The following is a 9,682-nucleotide window of genomic DNA, read 5'->3' on the forward strand; positions in this document are numbered from 1 at the left end:
AGTTGAGATAAACCATGCTATGATTTATTACCTTAAAGGTCTTCCTTGACAATGATGCCTTATACAAACTAGTTGATCTACTGTGAGACTTGTATGATTTCCTACTTCTAAGCTATTCCTTTGCTTAACTCAACTGTCTCATTTTAGCAACAAATGACTATAATGAAAAAAGTTATGGTTTATAAAACAATTCTGAAATTTATCCTTTCTCTTTTCCCATTTTTATCCTGGGTTCATACTCTGGGTACTTTCTACAAATGATTGTATCTTAGTTTGAGGTTAGCAACCCAAATCTAATCTTATTTTTATAACCAGTAAATTGCATTTTGTCCTATACTCCAAGATGAATTTTAGTATAAAAACTCCTCAGTTGTTAATTTCTAAATCTTCACATGTGAAACACAAGCATGCTGTGTTCTCCATTCACTACAGTATTCAACAGCTTGTCACATTCACAAATGAGCAACTTCTGTCTTAGAACTCTAAATAAGACTAGTTGCTTTCCTTAGAATAATAACCAGACCTATGCCCCAGACAAGTGAACCACCAAGGTAGACAACTCAGCAAGTGACGTTTCTCAGAATCAGACACATGCTCCCGTCAAATGAAATTTCAAGAGCTATTTTCTTATTATGTCACTCATTTATGTATGACCAATCATCCAGTGGGTATCTACTTTATTTCCACTTATTTACTGCCATAATAAGCATTTATATAAAAATGTTGGTATATATTGGTCTTGCCATTCTGTTTTTTTTCTTTTGCCATAACTCAACTAATAGAATCAGAGGAGCCAAAAACTATAAATAATTTAGTCACTTTTTGCTAATTCAAAATTTTTCCCTAAAATATTGAACCAAATTACAGCTATAGTAAAAGGATATTAATATAGTTACATTAGCACATTGTCTTCAACACTATTTTCTTTCTTGGTAAGATCTGTCAGTTTACAAATTTTATAAGTTTATAGGTTGTGTGAAGAAAACTGATTCACTTTCTTACATGTTGTTTCTAATTTCTAAGAGACCTTAAATGGTTGAGTCTAAATGAGGTGATTGAATTCATGAAGATAGTTTAAAATAGAAAGGTTGATAGTGATCTTCTATTTATTTTTATTTCCTCTTTCATCCATAAATGCTCCTAGGATGTTGGGTCTCATTTGAAGTTCCTGCTAATCTATTTTCCCCTTCACTTTTTTAAGGTTTTATGAAGCTTCCCAAGAATCAAGACATGCATAAATAAGAATAATGCAAGATAGAATGTGATAGGAAAAAAAGGAAAAATCTAAATAAAGTATGCTAAGAATACATGAAGATAGAGGCCATATTTACATTTGAGCAATGAATCAAGAAATTACCCATTTCACTGCCTATCACAAGCAGATATTCTTAAAACCCAATGGATCAGATACTCCCAATGTTTTTTAATGATCACTGAGAAAAAGTGCTGGACAATTTATATAATTTAACTGAGGCATGAAAGAAGAAAAGGCAAATTATAAGGGAGTTGAAATGATTCTTAAAATCCCCAAAAAGTCAGTGGGTGGTATTCAAATAAGTGGGCAATATTAAAATAGGTAGAGGGCTCAGAGAAAGATGTTGAAGAAAAATAAGATGGCAGGAAATACATAACAAGTAATCATAACTTAGAATGTGAATGGGATGAATTTACCCACAAAATGGAAATGGATAGCAGAATAGATTAAAAATGTGAATTCAACCATATATCACTTTCAGAAAACACAATAAAAATGTGAGATACATGCAAAGACAAAATAAAGAACTGGAGTAGAATTTATTATGTAAAAAAATCAGGGGTAGTAATAATTATTTTATATTGAATTGCTCTATATTGACTCATTTCTTATATTCTGCCATGTACACAGAAATATTCTTTTTCTTTTCTCATTTTGTATTTAAGTTTTAAATGAATATATTTTTTTAAATAGAGGACTTAAACATTGAGCATCTGAGATGAACAGTTATGGAATGATCCTAAACTGACTAAGTAGAAAACAGAAATGTAATTGAGTAATTATGAACGCCCTCCTCACTCTCCTTTCCCAACCCCACTCAGTCATGGCACAGGCTCCCTGGCAACCCTCCTCAGTACTAGCTAGAATTTTACTCATTCTCCTTGACTCTGTGATCACAGTGGGGGAATTAGAGTAGTCCTTTCTTCCTCATTACCACTTCCAAGTTCTCCCTCTACTTCCATCACTAAGCAACCTTGGCTCTTTTGAGGGTAAGGCCATTCATATTTACCACCCAATAGAAGTTCTAGAAACTATTATCTCCAGACCTTCAGGTCACTCTCTTTACTTCCACAATGAGTTCAGAACCTGGCCCACAAGTTTTCTCTCTTCTTAAATTCCTGCTTTCAAAATAGAGGACTTCAACATACATATTGACTTTCTCTCAAAAAACCCTAAGAAATCAGTTTCTCAACCTACTCACTTTGAATGAGCTACTTCTCTACACTCCAGCCACACAAAAAAGATGATCATATCTTTGATCATACCATCACTCTTAAATGTACCACAACTATATTCGAGAATTATGGAATCCCAGGTAGCACAGTGAGTAAGAGCATTGGCTCCAGTGTCGGGATGACCTGGGGATAGAATCCGGGCTCAAACACTTAACACCCACCCAGAAACACCTGGCCATGTAACCTTGAGCAAGTTACTTAACCCCAATTGCTTAGGGGTAGCCAGGTGGCTCAGCAAGTAAGAGCACTGGTCCAGTGTCGGGATGACCTGGGTATCAAATCTGAGTTCAGATGCTTAGCACCACACCCAGAAATAAGTGGCTGTGTAACCTTGAGCAACTTACTTAACACCAATTGCTTTAAAAAAAAAAGAATTATGGAATCCTCTTATCTGACCACAGACTATTGGTGCTTCACCTCTCCCTCTTCCTTCCCTTAGAAAATATAAAAATTTTGAGCCCTTTGTCTTTTGAGCATTTAATTTTCTTCCAGGCCATGGCCCTTCATTAATAACTCTATTCTCTTTTCTCTATGTTGACTCCTTAGTGTCTGAATTGAACATGGAATATAGTAGAAAGAGACTTGAGGCAGGGACATCCAACAGCACACTACACTGTCGTCTTTTGAATCCCTAGTATCCTTTATCATGTCACTGATAATGCCCAGCCAAGCCTCAGGCTTGAATCAATCATACCATTTTCCTCCTTCACTCCTACACAAGCTCTTGTGCTTCTGAAAAGAGATGGAGACAGTCATACAACCCTTCCAACTGGGTACACTACATATTCATATTACACAAACCCATCTAGAGCCTCTCTGCTCCTATTCAGTCCTGCCATGCCTCCTTTATTGAGTCATCATTCTGTTCTCCACAGTAACTGTCTCAAATCTTGTCCTTTATTGAAAAACTCCCATGATTTCCCCTCCTGACCCTCTCTCAGCTGAGAACATTGATTCATATTTTCAAGAAACAATTCAGGCCATTCGCTATGAACTCCTTTTTCTCTCCACTTTCTCATCTCAGATTCCTTTTAAAACCTATCTTTTTTCACCCTTGTCTTACATGATGGAGTGGTCTCACTTCTTACCAAACCTAACACCTCTGCTTGATTAAGTAATCCCATTCCATCCTGTCTCCTCCAGTAGATTGCCCCACTCCTCTGTCATCTCTCCTCTTTTGCTTCTTTTCAGTCTCTCCCTATTTGATTCTTGACAGCCTACAAAAAAGCCTGTCTCTCCCACACTGAAAAAAAAAAAACCTCTCACTTGCCTTTTCCCTTCTACTATAACTATCATATTTTGTTAAAGTTAAACATAGCTAAACACCTCAAAAAATTATTTACAAAAGGTAACTCTGCTCTCCTCCAACTCTCTTTTTGACTATTTATAATCTTATTTCCAACTTCAGCATTCCAATGAAACTGTTCTTTCCAAAGTTATTAATGCTTTTTTAATTGCCAAATCAAATGGCCTTTTCTGAATCCTCAATCTCCTTGATCTCAGTGTAGACTTTTACACTATTGATCACTCTACTCCTTGATACTCTTTTCTCCCAGGTTTCTGGTAAACAATTATCTCTCGGTTCTCATCCTTCCTTTGTGACTGGTCCTTCTATGTCTGCTTTGCTGGATCCTCTTACAGGTCATACCCTCTAACCATAGGTATCCCTCAGTGTTCTCTTCTGGACTGGCTTTTCTTTTTCCTCCATACTACTTCACTTAGTGATTCTATAAGCTTCCATAAAATTAATTGCCCTCAGTAGTCCTTCAGTCTCATAATAGAATATTCCCAAATGGTTCAAGAGAGAAATAAAAATCATGAAAAAAAATTATTACCTGTAGAGCAGACAAAATTGAAAAAGTAGAAAAATTTGAATTCACAACAGTCTCTCCAATAAAAACAAAAGAAAGAAAAATTAATTATGAATACAAATATATAGAATGACAGGCATGTTGGAAGAAGAGAAGCAAAAAAAAATAATGTCTAAAAATTAGCAAAATATGTTGATCCTGAAGAAACTATACCTACAGGCAACTTAAAAATCACAGGCCTCCTAGAAGAATATGACATGCAAAACATACAAAACCAATAATGCAAGCAATGATATAACTGTACAAAGCTTCTAAACATAAAAACAAAATGCCATGTGAAAGAATGCACAAACTCTTTCCAGGGAAGAAACAAAAACAAACAAATAAAAAACAGGAGCCAGAGGGGTGCTAAAAAAAATCCAAGATGAATAGTGTTTTTGTTTAAACATTTCAAGTACAAACAACCAAAGAAATGCACAAATAATTAAATGAATTGCCCCTAGAAAAGTTAGGAGCAAGGGAAGAAAGACACTTAGAAGATTAACAACAATGAAATCAACATCACAAGAGAGGGATCATTAAGAGATTTTTTTTAAGTACACAAGGAGACAAAGATAAAAATGATAGTTATAGATATGATGGTGAAAGAAAAGACCTGAAAAGCTATGACTATACCTTACAACAAGCAAATCAATGTGGGAGGGGGTTTGGAGGCAGGGATTAGGGCAGGGAGGGAGTGGTAGAGGAATTAATAACAAAGTAGGAGGGTATGTACCAGGGAAATGGGCTGAAGAATTTAGAGGGTGATCTGTGATGTACTCTAATCAAGTCAATGAAGAAAAAACTCCTGTAGTCTTCTGGAACATGCGTGACTGTAAGATAATAGGTCAAGTGAAAAAAAAGAAAAAGATAAACAAGGAGGAAATAAAAAGGAAAATCTAGATTCAGTTGTGATATGGAATAGCATGGAGGAATACAAGAAGATTGTTGCATATAGAGGTTTAAATGGGCATAAAAATCTGAAGAGATTTTGTATTTAGAGAGACTACCACCTCTGATGGAGTGCTGTACATTCAAAACATGATCCTATTTCGGGAAAGGAGGAATCATAATTCCTCAAGATAATTGGCATCCAGAATGGTAAGATGGTATGGGCCAAGAGAGATTTCTTGGAGAATAGGGTAAAATAATCATAGAGAGGTAAAGGACTACTAAGGAATTGAACAATAAATGATAATAGACAATTTTTTGATGGGACAATAATTATATCCTCATTTTTTCCCCACAGATACTAATACTTCTAAAAGTGAGGCACAACAGAAAAATAAAACAGGGAAGTTAAAACATCTGCAAAGCAATGACATAAAAACTGTTCAAAAAAGGAACTTCAAATAAGGTTTTTAGATGCTTTCACCACCCAAGAAATACAGAGAATCAAGAAGCAATATATCCATAAAAAAAGAAGAAAAGAAATAAAAAATAAAAAAAATAAAAGAATAAAAGTCTGACAGAAAAGGAAGAGTCTGAAGCAAGAGAATGAGGGAAATATTTTTTAAATGTGTGAAGGCAGGCCAGAACCAAGATGGCAGAATGAAAGGAGCATTTTTTCCAAGTTATCCCAATATTCTCCTCTGAAAAGCCTTTTTTAAAAATTGAATTTTAAGTGGAATTACCAACCAAAGGTCAAAATGACCTATTTTTCCAGTCCAAGAATTCAAACTGTACTACAAAGTGGAAATAATCAAAACAATCTGGCACTGGATAAGAAATAGAATACAATTTTAGAAAAGTTAGATATGACAGATGTCTAGAGAAAAATGAAGGGAAATAAAAATGAATATGTCTATTTATCATATACATGGCATCTTCACAAAAATCATGTAGAAGGGTATAAAAACTCACAAATTGAGGAAAGTAGAAATAATAAATGCATCTTTTCAGACAAGGCAATAAAATTATATTCAACAAAGTGCCATGGAAGCATTGATTATATATATAATTTTTTTAAAGCAATTGGGGTTAAGTAACTTGCTCAAGGTTATATGGCCAGTTGTTTCTGGGTGGGTGCTAAGTATCTGAGCCCGGATTTGATCTCAGGTCTCCCGACTCTGTGGCTGGCACTCTTACTCACTGTGCCACCTGGCCACTCCAGCATTGATTATATATTAATTGAAAACTAAATAATCCTCAAAATGAGTGGGTCAAAAATAAAACATAGAAACAATCAATAATGTCATTAAAATAATGACAGCAATGAGACAACGTATCAGAATATGTGGGTGGCAGCCAAAATAGTACTTAGGGGAGATTTTATGTTTCTAAATGCTTACATTAAGAGAGAAAAAGCAGTTCAATGAATAGGGTGTGGAACTAAAAAGCTAAAAAAAGAACAAATTAAAATTTTCCAATTAAACACCAAAATAGAAATTATAAAAATAAAAAAGATTAATAAAATTGAAAGTGAAAACTAGAATTAGATTTTAAAGATCTGGTTTTATAGGTAAATAGCAAAAGAGTTATACCATTGACTAATTTAATGAAAGAAGAGAAAGAAAAATCTTTAATTTTGAAAAGAAGAGAAAGATAATCCAAATGAAATGGATGAACATATATAAAAAAATATGGACTGCCTAAATTAACAGAAAAAATTGTTGTTGACCAATTATTTTTCAGTCATTTCTCAATTTTCATGACCTCACTTGGATTTTTCTTGGCAGAGATACTGAAGTAGTTTACTATTTCCTTCTCCAGCTCATTTTACAGATTAAGGAACTGAGGAAACAGGTTTAAGTGACTTGACTTAGGTTTACACAGATAGTAAGTGTTTGAGACCAGATTTGAATTATTTGAAATGAGTTTTCCTGACTCCAGCCTTGGTAGTCTTTCCATTGTGCCACCAAGGTGCCCTAGAAAAGGAAATATGATAATTAAGTAACACTATATTTAAAAGAAATTGTAAAAGTGAATAGATCAGCAGTTGGGGAGTCAGGAAGACCTGAGTTAAAATTTGACCTTGGATACTTGACACACTTACTAGCTATGTGACCTAATTTTAAAAAAAAGAGAACCCCAAAATCTTTTTCTTTCAAGAAACACATCTTAAATATTGACATAAAAAGAATAAAAATGAGGTGGGAACAAAATTTCCTCTGCATGATGTAAACTGCAAAAACACTAATCATATTTATGCCATGTAATGAAGCAAAAACAAATGATTGTAATATAAAAAGATAGACAAGGAAACTACATTATTAAAAATGAATCATAAGCAACAGATTGATATCTATATTAAACTTGTATATACCAAATGCCTTAGCATCTAAATTAATAAAAATTAATAATTACTAGATGATATCAAGAATAAAACAATAGGGGAGAGGATTTTGGGCCAAAATTATCATACCCTGCAAAGTTAAGCTTTATCCTGAATTGGATAAAATGGACATTTGACAAACTCTCAGACTTTTGAGATATTGTTTAAAAAATCCTAAATTTAATAGATGATTTGACATGCAATAAGGAGAGGATTCTGGCAGAGTAGGTCAGAAAATTCCAAGCCCTCAAATTTTTCCCCCACAAAGGAGTTAAAATAGCACCTTAAAATGAACAAAGTATGAACCTATGTCTCTGACAAAGGACTCATTTCTAAAATATACAGAGAATTGAGTCAAATTTATAAGAATACAAGTCATTCCCCAATTGATAAATGGTCAAAGGATATGAACAGGCAGTTTTCAGAGAAAGAAATTAAAGCTATCTATAATCACATGAAGAAATGCTCTAATTCACTATTGATTAGAGAAATGCAAATCAAAAGTACTCTGAGGTACCATATCTCACCAGTCAGATTGGCTAAGATGACAAAACAGGAAAATGATAAATGCTGGAAAGTATGTGGGCAAATTGGAACACTAATGCATTGCTGGTGGAGTTGTGAACTGATCCAGCCTTTCTGGAGAGCAATTTGGAATTATGCCCAAAGGGCTATAAATACTTTCATACTCTTTGATCCAGCAATACCACTCCTAAGGTTATATCCCAAAGAGATCAGAGAAGTGGGAGAAAGACCCATATGCACAAAAATGTTTATAGCAGCTCTTTTTGTGGTGGCAAAGAATTGTAAATTAAGGGTATGCCCATCAATTGGGGAATGGCTGAACTAGTTGTGGTATATCCATGTTATGGAATACTATTGTGCTATAAGAAACGAGGAGCAGACAGTCTTCATATTTACCTGGAGAGGCTTATACAAACTGATGCTGAGTGAGAAGAGTAGAACCAGGAGAAATTTGTACACAATTACAGACACAACCTATGTGTGATGACCAACTTTTTCCTCCTCTTATTTGGTTTTATGTCCTCTTTACCATTTTTCATTCAAGCTGATATAATCCGTCTTTATAACCTGACTAATGTATAATGTGAAAGTATTTACAGATCCTATACTTAACTAAATGCCACCATGGGGGGGAAGGGGACGGGGACAAAATGTAAAACTGAAGGAATTGTGGAATTGAATCCTGTAAACTGCAAGGAAACAAACAAATTAATTTTTTAAAAGTTGAAAAAAAAAGAAATGTAGAGTATGTGAAGGGGAGTAATATGAAACCAATAGGAAAGACAGTTTGGACCATGATTGTGAGGGGTTTAAAACTGCAAAACAGAAGTGCTTGCAACATATTATTAAAAATCTGACAGATAAAAAAAAGAAAAGAAACCCTATCCCCTACTAGGCTGAATGGAATCACATGGAGCCTGTGGTGGAAGGAGTTTGATGAAGGGTGGAGTAGAGCCCACAGAAGGCTGGGAGTTGGAGCCAGATAGATGGTTGAGAGGAGAGCACACTTACAGCAGGGAGACAGACTTGTGAGTAAAAGTTGATGTCACCAGCTAGGTTTATGTTGGTTTGTGGGAAGGCTAAAGGATCATGTGGCTCTATGCTATGCTGGGGTAAAGCATAGCAACTTCTCTGTTACTATAATTAATTCAGTTTCCTGGTGTTGGGATTTAGTTTTCTGGTGTCTGAATAAATGTTTTGCTTCTGTCTTCAAAAAAAAAAGATGAACAAAGTATGAGTGGAAATAAATAAGAATAGGAGAAAACTGGGGTGGGGGGGGGGTTGTCCTGGGATAATTTGAGAAGATTTGAAGAAAAATCCCAGGATGAGACTTGGTCCTTGTATAGAGTAAACACCTCCAGGCTAGGTTCCATTTTAACAAAAAGTCTCATGTCCTGGGGTTAGTTGGTTTGAGAGGTTGCCTCAGCCCCAGCCACTTCAATCCCTGGGTTTGGGGAACAGATTCAGGCATTTGATCCCAGGAACATTGAATGAACCTTTGAAGAGAAGGAATGCCAGACCCAGCTGTGCTGCAAGGGGCAGG

This window comes from Petaurus breviceps, unplaced genomic scaffold (assembly GCF_028583685.1).
Source record: "Petaurus breviceps papuanus isolate PSGF00001 unplaced genomic scaffold, PetGlider_PUasm1.0 90638, whole genome shotgun sequence".
In the NCBI taxonomy this organism is placed as follows: domain Eukaryota; kingdom Metazoa; phylum Chordata; class Mammalia; order Diprotodontia; family Petauridae; genus Petaurus; species Petaurus breviceps.